We start from the raw sequence: 17,009 nt of genomic DNA, 5'->3' as shown, positions 1-17,009 counted from the left end.
TTAGGAAACTAAGGTTATTTAATATTCCTTTATATTATGTGGCCCTCTGCAGGAGAGCAACCCTATGGGGATCAGTGAAAAGCACAGCCAGTCAAGCTGTCTTTTACTTCCTTTGTTCAGCAAAGTCACTTATAAGCCATGATTACAAGGGAATGTTGCCTAATTGTAACAGGCCCACATAACCTCAATATTACAATGAATTAAAGACACTGATGATCTACTGGAAACTTGCAGATACTTTGCTGCCTACTAACCATCCTCTTGTCACAAATTTGGTTTCAGAAAGGCCTCAGAGTCATTTGGCTTTGAAAAGCAGCTTTTTGAAGTTACCTGAAAATAAGGTATGCAAGTTGCTATACTAAGAAGTTGGTATTGAGTGAGGATTTCCAGACTGATCCACCTCAATCAAGAAGAGACAGACTTATGTCTGAAAGTACTCTTTATCCCCAGGTGTCCATTCATATTTTTTAAAGTAACAGAAACTTTACTGAATTTTAACAATGCCCATATCCACCAAACTAGATTGCAGCCCATTCTGGTCAAGCAATTACATTTTGGCCAGTGGATATGAATGTAAATAGTACATGTAACTTGCTCATTATATCTCTAAAAAGAAACTTACATTCTCTCTTTTACAATTCCCATGAGCTAAAACTCAACCTGTAGTGCTGATGAACCAGATATAACTCAGAGAAGGAGGACAACAGCCTAAGTTATAGTGGATGATTAAAACCTGAGGGTCTGGATACTATATATGACAGAACTGTTTGTTGTGTACATACCTACTTCCAAACTGTTATTTTGATGAAGAATAAGCTTATCCTTTGTTTGAGATTCTAGAAAATTGAGACTCTTTCTGGTAGAAACTTAGTTTTCTCCAAACACAAAGCCTTTTTCTACAGACTTAAGTCTAGATGTCAGTATGTTTTATTGATTCAAATTGGCCTTGTTCTGATAACCTTAAAATATCTGGAGAGATAAAGCATGGCCATTGGAGGATCTTAAAAAAGTCAAAGAAAATTCTAGAAAGATAGTGCAGCCAAGTGGAAAAATATATGTCATGACACCAGATGGACCTACTCCTTATATGTCATCCTTTTAATTTTGGGCCTTCCTGAATCTCAGTTTCTTCAAGTATAAACTAATAAAAGTTATATATGCCACACAAAATTTTTATGAGGATTCACAGCAATAACATATATGTCATATTTGGTGCAAGGAGTTTCTCAGTAATCCTAGTTCTTTTACTTCCAATTGTTTTCTACATTTTTAGCCCTGTTTTACAGAGAAGGGAATACGGTGTTAATTAATTAATTGGAAAGGTTCAGTAGATGTTGAAGAAATGCTATGAGCTGAGTTGTTGGGGCCACTCAGAAGTTCTTTTTCCTCTCCAACTTCATGAACAAACTTCGGAAGACTGTGCAATGGGGGAGGAACTGACAGTACAAATGGTTACTCTTTGAGAGTTGTCATCAGAATTATCAAGAATATTTTGAATAGAAGTTCAAAAAGCCCCAGTGAAATGAAAAATTAAAGACTCCAAAGTTCTTCTGATGGCACAGTGTATCTCTTGATAAAATTTGCTCTTGGTTTTGGCAAGGTCTTCTCTACTTAAGGATTTGCTTTGTTGACAAGGATACTCAGTATTGATTACTGGCTGGTTATTCATTAGTAGTCTAGTTAACATCTCAACTTCATGTACTTTATTTTTTAAATTAGATAGAGCCTTTATAATCTAATTGCTTCCTGTTTTGTCTTTGATTCAGGAATTCCTAGGAAAGATCAACATTAAATCAATCTGAGGGAATATGGTTTATCTAAGGTAGATTAACAACTTAGTAGTTTACCCCAAGTGTCACTCAGGCAACAAGTTTGTTTACATACTGACTATCCCTAGTGTTGTGAGGGCAAGTGTTATTTCAACCAATCAATTCTTGTATTGAATAGATTTGATAAAATTGTCATTTTTATATTTCCCATTTTATTATCATACAAATTAATGAAAAAAATGAAATTTTTGGTCATCCTGTATTTACATGATTGGACTGGTAAGTGGTTAATGTCTGGCTTAAAAGCACAAAATGAGCCTGTGCACAACTTCTAATGACATATGGCATTATGGTCCTTCTGTTTTAGGAAGGACATAGAACACAGTTAAATAACTGCAGTGAAACCCAACTTAGATCACATCCTGCTGGCTCTCTCATGTTACTTATCATGAGGGAAATTACAATTAAAACCACAATGAGATATCACCTGATGCCTGTCATAGTGATTATTAACAAAAGTGGAAAATATAAAAAATGTTGGCAAGGATGTGGCAAAAAGAGAATCCTTGCATACTGCTGATAGGAATGTGAATTGGTACAGCATTATGAAAAACTGTACAAAGATTCCTCACAAAAACGAAAACTAGAACTACACTGTGATCCAGAAAGCCCATTTCTGGCTATCAGTGTTAGTCAGCCCTGTTAGTGTAACAGATACTTGATACAATCAACTGTAAAGCAAAAAGGTTTATTTTGACCCACAGTTTTGGAGATTGCCATCTATGACTAATTGGACCAACTGCTTTGGGTCTATGAGGACACAGCACATTGTGGTGGCAGCGTGCGATGGATAAAATCCCTACATCATGTAGGGAAGTGAAAAAGAGAGAGAAGCTGGGCTCCTGTTATCCCCTTCCTATCTTGTCATATCGCCTTGTGACTAGAAGACCTCTCTAGCCCGTACCTCTTAAAATGTCCACCACCTCCCAATACCACTTAGATGATGACTAAGCCTTTAAAACGTTCACTGTGGGAGACATTTAAGATCCCAACTGTAATGACATTCAAAGGATTTGAAATTAGTACATGGACGCAATGTCAGAACTCCCATATTCACTGTAGCAATATTCACAATAGTCAAGATATGGCATCCTTCTAGGTATCCATCCATGGATGAGTGGATAAAGGTTTGACATACATGTAAAACTGAAAACTGTTCATCCATAAAGTGAACATGACAACATGAATGAGCCTAGAAGATGTTATGTCTAGTGAAATAAGTATACTGGAACAGAAAGAAAAATACTATGTGGTCTCATTTATATGTGCCATCTAAATAAGTTGAACTCATAGAAGCAGACAATAAAATAGTGGTTATCAGATTTCTAGGGGGTGGAGAATATGGGGAAATAGTTGCTCAAGGGTGCAAAGTTTCTTTTATATTGGAGGAATATGATGTGTTGCACAACATGGTGACTATAGTTAATAATAGTGTATAGCACATTTCAATATGGCTAAGAGTAAATTTCAAATATTCTTTTTATAAAAAATGGTATTTGAGGTGCTAGATATATTGCCTTCATTTAATCATTACACGTTGTGTAAATGTGTTATCACTTTGTATCAAATTAATACATACAATTATAATTTGTCAATTTATAATAAAACAAAATAAAAAGAAAAGAATTGAGTAGAATAAGAGAATTATAAATAAAACAGAGTTTTGATTCTCAGGAAAAATCTCAAAGTAGTAGACAGAAATAAACAAATCTTTAATATTAAATTTGTCAATTCAAACATTATGGGTTATTTATTGTATACCAGAAACTCTGAAAGACACTGAAACTGATTCACAAAATGAGTCCCAGTCCATGAATACTTTTATCATCTATTGGGAGAGTTAAGTTTTAAGCAAGAATCACCCAAAAGGTTTGGTTTAGCTACAAAACATTAAAAGACCATGGAAGAAGGAATGGGTGTGGAGAATGAATAGGCCATAAAGGTAGTAGTATTCCTGACAGAGCAAGTCACGTGAGTGAGTACTGATGAGTGGAAGGGCTTGGTGCCTTCAGGTTCTGGTAAGGATTCAGTAGACCTGGGTGTTCCAGGGTGAAAGGAACTAACATTGGAAAGGCATTTGGGGCCCAATGACAAAAGGTCATATGAGTCAATTTAAATGGTTTGAATTTTCTCCTGAAAGCAAAAATTTTGAAGCAGATAAGTGAAATCATCTGCTCTAATATTAGAAAGGTAACTACAGCAGATGCAAAAGGGGATGTAGCTATATCCTATTTTAATTTCCTGGACATTGATATCCCTCCTTTTTATGTAATTCAGAATATGGTCTTCAGATAGCCATTTTAAAAATTATACTCATGAGACTGAAGTTTCTTCACCTTTATGGGGTGAAATAAATTCTGCCCACTGTTAAACAATGGTAAATGGTATTACATACTTAAAATTTCAACACACATCAACCTCTGAAACTTTAATATGTCATTTTCTTTCTTCTAGGAAAAAGGCTCAGTTAGTCTTGTGTGGATGAGTAAAAAATCAATTAGAATGTTTAGGGAAAAAAATCATTCATTCCTTGCATACAAATGCTTCATGCTCAGTTTGAGCAGCTTCCTATATTGCAGGCCATCATTTCCTCCCCAGTGTAAGTATATTATGAGTGTGCGATGTGTTTGGCCACCACAATAAAATACAATATGTTTAAAATGTTTTTGCCTTCTGTTATAAAAGAAATAAAAGTAAATGAAATAAAACAAAAGTAAACACAAGCATTTGCAGATGTGAAGGCTTCTGATATCAGTTTTATCCTCACCAGGTAATTTTCCCTAGTTCTGGCTCAGCTGAGATTTGCCACCATCCATTGTCAACTTTTATGAGCATCAGGATTGCTTTATTGCTGCAATGCTTGGAAAAATACTTCTCTTTTACAAGTAATCTAGATCCATCAAGCTGTCTAGTTCTACTACATCAGTCACTGCTTTGTAGTTTATTTGGTGACAGTGACTGCCAATAAAATAATGTTGTAAAATATTCTGGTGTGAGGAGGCTAATTCAGCGTGGGTTAATAAAGCTGCTGTGATTCATCGTGCTGAGTAGCATGCTTTTTATGCTGGGCATCTTTTAGACAGATGTGCAAAATTACATCGAGGTTAGCTGAAATTTATGCCAAGTGCAGGGTTTTACTTAATTTATATATTTACTTTCTTTCAGACCTACGTTTTAAATAAAGTATATAGGTTTCTCTCTGGGATGATGGATTGTATCCAGCGTTGAATTCTGAACAGGTTTATGAACTCAGGTAATAAAACAGAGGTAAAGAGGCAAAAATGACAGCCCTGAGGCTTGCTTTATTATGGCTTCTCTCTGACTCCATGCAAAGCACAAGAGGACCCAAACCCTTGTAGAGAGTATTTAAATAGGCTCTCTGAAAACTCTGATTATGAGCCAAGAATAATAAACGTCTCAAAAGAAGGCTGTTAATTGAAAAGACCAGTGATTTCAGAGGAATTAATATTACTGCCAGACCTGACTTGCTTTCTCTTCCTTTTAATTTACCCCTCTTTTTAAATTTACAAATAGTCATGCAAACTGGAGCATTAGAAGGCGTGAGCCAGAATGGTAAATAAAACATGTCTGGGGCACTTTGTGCCAGAGTTAAAATGCTGAAGTAGAAGACCCAGACTGAGCTCTCCCACTATTTTCTTCATCTGTCAACTAGATGAACTGGTAAATTGGATGTAAACTGTCTTTGAAAATATCTCATAATGTTGCTGTAAAGAACTTTTATCTAGCTCTGTGTGGTTGTGTGCGTTTGTAATGCCAGCACTCTGGGATGCTGAGGCAGGAGGATTATAAGTATGAGCCCAGCCCAGGCAACTTAGAGACTAAGCAAGACCTTGTCTCAAAATTTAAAAATTTACAAAGGTACAGGAGATGTAGCTCAGTACAAAGGCTCTAGGTTTAACACCCCTAGTACTACGAGAGAGAGAGAGAGAGAGAGAGAGAGAGAGAGAGAGGAACAGAAACAGAGCTTTTATCTAATAGGTCAGAAAGTGCTCTGTAAAGCATAAGTAAACCAATAAAGCAAAGAGATAAAAATAAAATAAATATAATATACAATCTTAAAAATTAATTAATATATTATATTAAGTTTTGCCAGTTTAGGACACAAGTATTTTCCAAATTTGTTGTTTTGACTGATTACTTGAGTTCCTATAGAGTCTATTAACAAGCAGACCAGTGCTTCTCTTTTGAGACCCTTTTTCCTCTCCCAACGTTCAAATTATGCATGAAACCTAGTTGCTAATCCAGCCCCCTGGGACAGGTACCAGGCCTAGGGAACTGGAGAATTTGAGCAAATCTCTTGTGGTTTTTGCAACAACATGAAGTCACTGTTGGAAATGCATCTCTCAGTGTCCAGTGAATGAACACTGATGCAATAATGCCTTGCTCATGCAGATCCTTGAACAGGATATAGTGGTGCATATACACAGACTTTTAGGTGAGATCTGCATTTATGCATTCATAGGCAAAGTCTCTGTGTGCATAGACTCCATGAAGAGCAGAACTTTGTTAAATGGATTTCAACTGGCAGCCTGTGCACTGCTTCCAGGTGCTCAGTGCTGGCCTAGGGTCAGATCATCTATTTCATCTAATGTTGACTGTCCCTCTGGTTATGTGGGGTGCTTCTCTGGAGAGGACCATTGAAGAGGCCCTTCAACCAGTCATCCTCTATATGGGTTTATATTGTTTTCCCTCTCAGAACACTCCTCAGCTCCTGTGTCAATGAGCCACTTACTTTCCAGAAGTTTCTCTAGCTACAAAATAAATGGAAAAGATTGAAAGTTGCAAAAAGTTTTGTTGCCCCCCCCATGGATGTGGTTATCGACTTTCTTTATTTTTACCTAATAGGATAGTGCTACTCAAGTGTTCCTGGATGAATCATAGAGGCTTTAAACCAAAAGACTTTCTCTGTAGATGAAAAATAGAGAATTTGAACGTTTTTTAGTAACAGAAAATTCTAAGTAATGCCTCATGGATTCCCTTGCCACACAAGTAATATTTTTCTGGTTTTGTCTTACCATTACTGTTTCCAAGTTAACTTCCTGAGTAGTCCATGTCTGCTTTACAATCTGGTTTTAAAGCCACTTTTTTCTTTCTAAGGAATTCTCGCCTATCATACATGTGTACACCCAATGCTCGAGTTTGGTATTTTTATGAGCCTGTAAAACTTAATAAAACAAGTTATTTATTAATGAATATGTACATATGGGGTTGAACATAGTATGTTGATTTGGTTTGCTAGGTTAAAAGTATTCACTGTACAAAAGAGGGATTCTTTATCCCTTATTTATCTACTTCATTATGGAGTTTGAATTCCAAACCCTGCCTCATTCTGTCATGTCATCCAAAAGAAAGTATTTCTCTTAGATTTTATGACTGCTATTTCTACATTTATTAATTTTTTCCCATTTAGTTTATTGGTACATTTTAGGTACACAATACAGTTACGTTCATCTTGGGGATCTTACACCTTTACATGATGTATCTTGGTTCTTATATTTTCCCCATTTCCCTGCCCTCCCTTCAATCCCTCCATCCTTCCCTGTTAACAAAAACTTTGTTTCCATGTTTTTCCTTTTCTCATATTTTTTCTTTTCCCTTCTTTCCTTTCCCCTACCCCTCCCACTTCCCCATTTTCTTCCTGTTTCACAATATCAATTATACATTTTGATTGTTATTTACACTTTTCGTTTTTCACACCAGAGAAGCTATTTGGTATTTACACATGTATGTCCTATTTATTTCACTAAAGAGTATACCCTCAATGTGCACCCACTTAGCTACAAATGTCTCCAGTTTCTCATTATTTATGGCTGAGAAGTACTCCATTTTATAAAAAAAAAACAAAACAAAACCACGTTTTCTTTATCCGGTTTCCAGCTGATGGGCAATTGGGCTGCTTCCAAGTTTTAGCTATTACAAACTGTACTGCTATAAACATGGGTGTGCATATATCACTGTGGCATAATTCTTTTAATTCTTTTGGGAAGATACCAAGTACAGGAATAGCTGGGTCAAATGGGACTTCCAATCCTAGTTGTTTGAAGTATCTCCATACTGATTTCCACAGTGGTTGCACCAGTCTGCACTCCCACCAGCAGTAGAACAGGGTTCCTCTTTCCCCACAGCTCCACCAGCATTTGTTATTGGTTGATTTCATGATAGAAACCATTCTTTCTTGGGTGAGGTGGAATCTCAGCATTGTTTTCATCTGCATCTCTAGAATGACCAGTGATATTGAACATTTTTTCATATGTTTATTTGGTGCTTTTACTTCTTTGTCTGAGAAATGTCTTTTCATTTCAGATGCCCAATTTGAATTGGGTCTTTGTATTTGGAGATCTGATTTTTTTTTTTAGTTCTTTATATATTCTAGATACTAGACCTTTGTCTGAGGTACAGCTGGTAAAATTTTCTTCCCACATTGTAGGTTGTCTCTTAGCTCTGTTGGTGGTTTCTCTTGCAGTGCAGAAGCTTTTTAATTAGATGAGATCTCAGTTGTTGATTCTATGTGCTAGTTCCCATGTTATTGAGGTTTTGTTCATAAAGTCCTTTCCATTGTGAATGTCTTCAAGAATTCTACCTAACTTATCTTCCAGCAAGTTTAGTGTTTCTGTTTTAATATTTAGATCTTTAATCCACTTCAATTTTAGTTTAGTGCATAGTGACAGACAGGGGTCTAGCTTTAATCTTTAGCAAGTTGAAATCCAGTTTTTCCAACACCATTTATTAAAGAGACTTTCTGTCCTCCAGTGAGGATGGTTGGCTCCTTTGTCAAAGATGAGGTAGCTGAGTATGTCTGGAGTTATTTCTGCATCGCCTAATCTATTCCACTGAACCTTGGGTCTGTTTCTCTGCCAGTACCATGCTGTTTTTATCACAGTGGCTTTGTAGTACAGTTTCAAGTTGGGGATTGTGATGCTCCTGCCATGTCTTTATTGCCTAGAATTGCTTTTGCTATTCTAGGTCTCTTCTGGTTCCAGATGGATTTTTGGATTGTTTTCTCTAGTTCTGTGAAATATATTGTTGGAATTTCGATCATTATTGCATTGAATCTATGTAGCAGCTTCGGAAGAATGGCCATTTTCACTTGTTCTTCCTACCCAGGAACAAGGGATGTCTTTCCATTTTCTTATATCCTCTTCTATCTCTTTTTTTCAGAGTGCTGTAGTTTTCGGTATAGAGGTCTTTTGCTTCCTTTGTTAGATTGATTCTTAGATATCTCATTTTTCAGATGCTATTGTAAAAGGAATTGTTTCCCTAATTTCTCTTTCAGTGAGTCTGTTATTTGTGAATGAGAAGGCTATTGTTTTTTGAGTGTTGACCTTGTATTCAGCTACTCTACTGACTCTGTCAATTATGTCTACAAGTCTTTTAGCGGAGTTTTTTGGGTCTTCTATATAGAGTATCATATCGCCAGCAAATAATGACAGTTTAACTTCTTCCTTTCCTATCTTTATTTCTTTTATTTCTTTCTCTTTTCTAATTTCTGTGGCTAATGTTTCCAAATCTATATTGAAAAGGAGTGCTGATAGTGGACATCCTTGTCTTGTTCCTGGTTTTAGCATGAAGGTTTTCAGTTTTTGACTATTTAGTATGATGTTGGCTGTTGGTTTTTCATAGATAGCCTTTATCAAGTTGAGATAAAGACCACCTATTCCAATTTTCTGCAGGGTTTTTATCATGAACGGGTGAATTTTGTCTAATGCTTTTTCTGCATCTATTGAAATGCTCATATGGGTTTTATCCTTGTCTCTGTTAATATAGTGTATTACATTTATTGATGTACGTATGTTGAACCATCCTTACAACACTGGGATAAATCCGACTTGGTCAGGATGTATAATCTTCTTGATGACCCTCTGTATTGTTTTCCAGAATCTTGTTGAGGATTTTTGCATCTATGTTCATTAGGGAGAGTGGCCTGTAGTTCTCTTTTTGGGTTGGGTCTTTCCCTGGTTTTGGAATGAAAGTAACATTTACTTCCAGGAATGAAGTTGGAATTATTGCTTCCCTTTCAATTTCATTGATGACTTTAGCAAGTAGTGGTGATAGTTCTTCTCTAAATGTCTTGTAGATTTCAGCAGAAAAGCCATCAGGCCCTGGGCTTTTCTTTTTTGGTAAACTTTTAATTACGTTTTCAACTTCACTGATTGTATTTGGGTTGTTTAGAATTTTTATATCTTCTTCATTTAACTTTGGCAATGTGTATGTATCTAGGAATCTGTTCATTTCTTCTGGGTTTTCCATTTTATTAGAGTAGAGGTTCTCGAAGTAGGTATTGATGATCCTCTGGATTTCTGCTGGATCTGTTGTGACTTCACTTTTTTCATTCTTGGTCTTTTTTTTTTGGTACCAGGGATCCAACTTGGGACCTTGCGCTTGTGAGGCAGGCAGTAGATCCACTGAGCTAAATCCCCAGCCCACCTTTTTCATTCTTAATTGCATGGATTTGAGCCTTTTCTTTCCTTTTTATGATAAGTTGGCTAAGGGTTTATTGATTTTATTTATTCTTTCAAATAACCAACTCATCGATTCGTTAATTTTTTTGTATTGTTCTCTTAGTCTCCATTGTATTGATTTCTGCTCTGATGTTTGTAATTTCCTCCCTTGTATGAGCTTTGGGTTTGTCTTGCTCTTCTTTCTCTAGGAGCTTAAGATTCAGCATTAGGTTGTTCATTTGAGCTCATTCTGTTTTCCCAGTGTAGGCATTCACTGCTATGTATTTACCTCATGGAATTGCTTTCATTGTGTCCCATAGATTCCTGCATGTTGTACTGGCATTATCATTTATTTGTAAAAACTGTCTAATTTCTTCTTTAATTTCCTCTGGGACCCATTGCTTGTTCAGGAGAATGGTATTCAATTTCCATGTGTTTGTGAAATTCTTGTGGTTTCTTATGCTGTTGATCTCCAGTTAAATTGCACTTTGGTCTGATTATATACACGGGATAACTTCAATTCCTTTTCATTTACTTAAACATGTTCTATGAGCTAGTATGTGGTCTATTTTGTTCAGCTGAAAAGAATGTATATTCTGATTTTGTGGGATGGAACCCTCTGTAGATGTCTATTAAGTGCATTTGTTCAAAAGCTTGCTTTAGTTCTAGTATTTTGTTGTTGATTTTTTTGTCTAGATGATCGGTCTATTTGGGATAGTGTGGTATTGAGGTCCCTCACTACAATTGTATTAGTGCTTATTTGGTTTTTCATGTCCCCTAATATTTGTTTTGTACAGGTGGGGGCATTAGTATTTGATGCATATAATACCATTTATGTATGCCTTGCCTGGTGACTTCACTCTTTTGGGCCTTATGGAGTTGTAATCTTCATTGTGTTTTACTAGGATATTGTTTAGAATTGTTTGGTGTGCTGGTTTGGTGTTCATGAAATTTCTAAGGTGTTCTTTGTCATGGAAGTATCTAATTTCCCCATTGATTTTGAAAGTTAATTTTGCAGGATACAACAGTCTAGGTTGGAAGTTATTTTCTTTTAGGGCTTGAAACACTTCACTCCAGACTCTCCTTGACTTGAGGGCTTGTGTTGAAAAGTCTGCTGTGATTCTGATTGGCTTTCCTTTGCATGTGTTTTGTTTCTTTTCTCTAACTGCTTGTAGTGTTTTGTTTTTCTGTTGGCTTTCCGGGATCTTACACCTATGTGTCTAGGTGTAGATTTTTTTCATCATGGCTAGTTGGAGTCCTATATGCCTCACTTATGTGTATGTCAAATTCTTTTGCTCTGTTTGGGAAGTTTTCTGTCATTAATTCTGTGAACAGTTTTTTATGTCATTTGTACTTTTTCCTGCTTTTTCATGGACTCCTATCAGGCTTATATAATATTCTTCTTTGCATCACATAGGAGCTGTTGGATTGATTTCTCATGGTCCCTTACTATTTTTAAGTGATCTCTCTTTTCTTGGTCACTGACCACCATCCTGTCTTCTATATCAGATATTCTGTCTTCACATTGGCTCAGTCTGCTGTATATGCTTTCAATGGAGTTTTTAATCTCCTGGATATCTGTTTGAATCTGTTTCATGCATTGCATTTCTTTCCTATGTTGGATATTCATGGTTTCCATTTCTTTCCTATGCTGGGTATTCATGGTTTATATCATGGTCCTGAGCTCATCTGTTTTGTTTTGTTTTTTTCTCTTTCTGTTCTAGAGGCTCTAATCATGTCTGTCATTTTGCTCTTTATCTCTGTAGTTATCTGGGAAATTATTTCCATTTTTAATTTTTCTAGAGCCTCATTCATCTGTTTTGTTACTTCCTGTGCTATCAGTTCAGGGTGTCCAGGTGGTTGATTATCAGACTTTTCCACCTCATTTCCTCCAGAATTTGCCTTTGGTGGGCTGGAAGTCTGGGTTTGTGCCTTGCTTAAATGTCTCCTCATTTTTTTTTTTTGGTACTGTCCTTGGTTTAATTTCTAGGTTGATACTTTGAAATTGCTTATTGTTAGTATCTTTGTTGCTTGTATTTAGGACTCTTATGGAATGACTGCTTCTGAGAGTTGTCTTCCAGATATAGCTGGTCTTTAGGTTTTTAGTCTCTAATGCCTCTGAGGCTGTCTCATTTTCATTATACCAGGAAGGACAACTGATTAGATCGATCACAACACCTTAGCCCAAGTGATACAATCAGCAACACCATAGCATCAAGCACAGCTTAGAAAATGACAGTTTGTGGTAGTTATTAATCTATCACCTTTAACTGTTCGAATTAAATCAGAATCAAGGACCAGCCCAACATATGTTTGTAGTGAATAAACTCTTCAATATAGCAACTTTACCTTTCAGGATAGGGACTTAGAAGGACTTGGGGAGGGAGGGATAGATAGGTAGAAGGATAGGGAAAGGTAAGAGGTGAGGCCAGAGGACACAGGAAGATTACACAAACTCTAGGAAACTGTTGAAGACAAAAGGAAAAGACAGAATGAAAGAACAAAGACAAGAACAGACAACCTAACAGCACTAGGGAGGCCAGAAACTATTTACTTTCCTTTAAAACTAATGACAATCGAGAGAAGGAAAGAACGAAAGAAGAAATCTGAATTAGGGCCAGAACAGGAACAAAAAGGGAGTTGAAGAACAATGTGGGATAGTGAGCAAATGAGAGAGTGAGAGAGAGAAAGAAATGAGAACATGAAAAAAAAAGTAAAATTTGAAAAGAGTAGAAAAAAATAAAAATTAAAAATTAGAGAGAGAAAAAAATAATTTTGAAAATAAAAATAACATAAAAATGAAGGGCCTCCTTCAGGGTATGTCTCTGCTGTCACAATAGACAATGTGGGCAGCAGTGTGCAGATACAAGTCAAGGAGTCTCAGCAAGCCAGTAGCATATCCATCAGATTCAGACAGATTTCTGGCTGTAAGTCCCAAGTTGAGCTCCCTGTCACCCTGAAGGGTTGAACTCTGCAAGGTTCTACTGCAGGTTCCAGCTGACCTTCCCCTTAAGATAGTCCAGGTTCCAATGGGAGGTGATGATCCCTCCAACTTACCAAGTACGGTGATCTGGTGTGGCTTTATTGCAGAGATTCTCTTCACTTTTCCAGTGGGCTTCAATTTTCATCAAGGAGCCTATGAGAGGCCCTCTTTCTGTTGTTCTCTTGGGCTCTATCTTTTGGAGCTCAGAACAATGGCCTTTATGTCCCCCTTGTGACTGTGTGGTGTGGAACCAGGTACTGGCACAGCCAGGAGGTCAGAGAGAGGGGTGGGGGCCTCTGCAGTGCTAAGCTGATCCCTGGGAGGTGAGACATGGGCTGAGGTCCTCAGCTTCTGTTCACTGGTCGCTGGAGTGACTTTCCTGTTTTTATTTTATTTTTTCTTTCTTTTTTAATTAAATTCTTTTATTGGTACATTGTAGGTATACAACACAATTACATTTCTCATTGGGAACTTGTACCTTTGCATGATGCATCTTGATTCTTATTTTTTCCCCATTCCTAGCCCTCCCTTCACGCCCTCCACCCTTCCCTATTTACAAAGACTTTATTTCCATTTTTTTCATTTCTCATCATTTTTCCTTTCCCTTCCTTTTTCCCCTGCCCCTCCCACTACTCCTACCCCTTTGGACCTTTTCATCCTATTTTACATTATCGATTATACATTCTAATCATTGGTACATTTTAGGTATACAATATAATGACATTCATCATCGGAAATTTGCACCTTTACATAGTCTCTCTTGGTTCTTATTTTTCACCCTTGCCCAGCCCTCCCTTCAACCCCTCCATTCTTCCCTATTTACAAAGATTTTGTTCCTATTTTTCCATTTTCTCATATTAATCCCATTCCCTTCTATCCTTTCCCCTACCCCTCCCACTTCCTTCCCCTTTGCCCCTTTTCTTCCTATTTCACATTACCTATTATACATTTAGTCCTTATTTGCACTTTCAGTTTCTCACACCAGAGAAACTATTCGATATTTACACATGTGTCCTATTTATTTCACTTAAGAATATCACCTCAATGTTCATCCATTTAGCTATAAATGTCTCTAATTTCTCAATTTTTATGGCTGAGTAGTACTCCATTTTATAAAAAATCCATATTTTCTTTATCTAGTCTCCATTTGATGGGCATTTGGGCTGTTTCCAATTTTGAGCTATTACAAACTGTGCTGCTATGAACATGGGCGCACATATATCACTGTGGTATGACTCTTTTAATTCTTTGGGGAAGATCCCCAGCAGTGGAATAGCGGGGTCAAATGGGACTTCCAGTCCTAGTTCTTTGAGGTATCTCCATACTGATTTCCACAGTGGTTGCACCAGTCTACACTCCCACCAGCAATGGAGCAGGGTTCCTCTTTCCCCACAGTTCCACCAGGATTTGTTATTGGTTGATTTCATGATAGCAGCCATTCTTTTTGGAGTGAGGTGGAATCTGAGCATTGTTTTCATTTGCATCTCTCAAATGACCAGTGATGTTGAACATTTTTTAATGTATTTATTTCCTATTTCTACTTCTTCATCTGAGAAATGTCTGTTCATTTCAGATGCCCATTTTCGGATTGGGTCTTTAAATTTGTGGGGTCTGATTCTTTTAAGTTCTTTATAGATTCGAGATAGTAGATCTTTGTCTGAGGAAGAACAGGTGAAAATTTTTTCCCAAATTGTGAGTTGTCTCTTCACACTGCTGGTGCTTTCTCTTGCTGTGCAGAAGCCTTTTAATAAGAAGAGATTCCATTTGTTGATTGTGCTAGTTCACAGGCAACTGAGGTTTTGTTCATAAAATCTTTTCCTACACCGATGTCTTCAAGGGTTCTACCTAGCCTCTGTTCCAACTGGTTCAGAGTTTCTAATTTAATATTTAGATCTTTAATCCATTTTGATTTTAGTTTAGTGCATGGCGAGAGGTATAGGTCTAGTTTTAATCTTTGGCAAGTTGAAGCCCAATTTTACCAGCACTATTTATTAAAGAGGCTATCTTTCCTCCAGTGAGGGTGTCTGGCTCCTTTATCAAAGATGAGATGGCTGAGAGTGTCTGGCTTTGTTTCTGCATCTTCTAATTTGTTCCACTGGTCCTAAGGCCTGTTTCTTTGCCAGTACCATGCTGTTTTTATCACAGTAGCTTTGTAGTATAGTTTCAGGTTGAGGATTGTGATACCCCCTGCCATGTCTCTGTTACCTAGAATTGCTTTTGCTATTCTGGGGCTCTTTTTATTCCCAATAAATTTTTGGATTTTTTTCTCAAAGCCTATGAAGTATGCTGCTGGGATCTCAATTGGAATTGCATTAAATCTATGTAGCAGTTTTGGAAGTATGGCCATTTTCACTATATTAATCCTTCCTACCCAGGAGCAGGGGATGTCTGTCCATTTTCTGATATCATCTTCAATCTCTCTTTTCAGAGTGCCATAGTTTTCAGAGAAGAGGTCTTTGATTTCTTTCATTAGGTTGATTCCTAGGTATTTCAGTTTTTTGGATGCTATTGTGAAAGGAATTATTTGCCCTATTTCTCTCTCAGTGAGTCTGTCATTCATGTAGAGGAAAGCTATTGATTTTTGTGGGTTGGCCTTGTAACCAGCTACTTGACTGAATTTGGTTATTAAGTCTAGGAGACTTTTGGTGGAGTTCTTGGGGTCTTCTATATAGAGTATCATGTCATCTGCAAATAATGACAATTTGACTTCTTCATTACTTATCTTTAATCTTTATTCCTTTCATTTCTTGCTCTTGTCTAATTGCCATGGCTAATGTTTCCAGAACTATATTGAATAAGAGTGGTGATAGTGGACATCCTTGTCTTGTTCCTGATTTTAGTGTGAAGGATTTCAGCTTTTGACCATTTAGTATGATACTGGCTGTTGGTTTTTCATAGATGGCTTCTATCAGTTTGAGGTAGAGACCATCTATTCCAAATTTGTAGGGTTTTTATCATAAATGCATGTTGGATTTTGTCAAATGCTTTTTCTGTGTCTCTGGAGTTAATCATATGGTTTTTGTCCTTGGTTCTATTGATATAGTGTATTACATTGATTTATTTGTGTATGTTGAAACATCCCTGCATCCCTGGGATGAATCCCACTTGATCAGGGTGTATGATCTTCTTGATGATCTTCTGCATTCTGTTTGCCATTAACTTCTTAAGGATTTTTGCATCTATGTTCATTAGTGAGATTGGCCTATAGTTCTCTTTTTCAGTTGGGTCTTTCTCTGCTTTGGGGATCAAGGTGATGCTTGCTTCCAGGAATAAATTTGGGAGTATTGCTTCGCTTTCAATTTCATTGAACAGTTTAAACAGTAGTGGCAGCAGTTCCTCTCTAAATGTCTTGTAGAATTCAGCAGTGAAGCCATCAGGGCCCAGGCTTTTCTTAGTTAATAAGTGTTTAATTACATTTTCAATTTCATTGGTTGATATTAGGTTGTTCAGAATTTTTAGGTCTTCTTCATTCAACTTTGGTAATTCATATGCATCTAGGAATCTGTCCATTTCCTCTGTGTTTTCCATCTTATTGGCATATAGGTTCTGGAAGTAGGTATTGATGATCATCTGGATTTCTGCTGGGTCTGTTGTAATTTCACCCTTTTCATTCCTAATTGCATGGATTTCGGCTTTTCTTTTCTTTTTCTGACAAGGTTGGCTAAGGGTTTGTCAATTTTGTTGATTCTTTCAAAGAACCAACTCTTGGCTTCATTGATTTTTTGTATCATTCTCTTA

The sequence above is a fragment of the Heterocephalus glaber genome, unplaced genomic scaffold, assembly GCF_053883595.1.
Source record: "Heterocephalus glaber isolate CG9 unplaced genomic scaffold, H.glaber_assembly_v1.0 deba00001472, whole genome shotgun sequence".
Lineage (NCBI taxonomy): Eukaryota > Metazoa > Chordata > Mammalia > Rodentia > Bathyergidae > Heterocephalus > Heterocephalus glaber.
The sequence above is the reverse complement of the archived record's forward strand: the minus strand, read 5'-3'. Positions refer to the sequence as shown.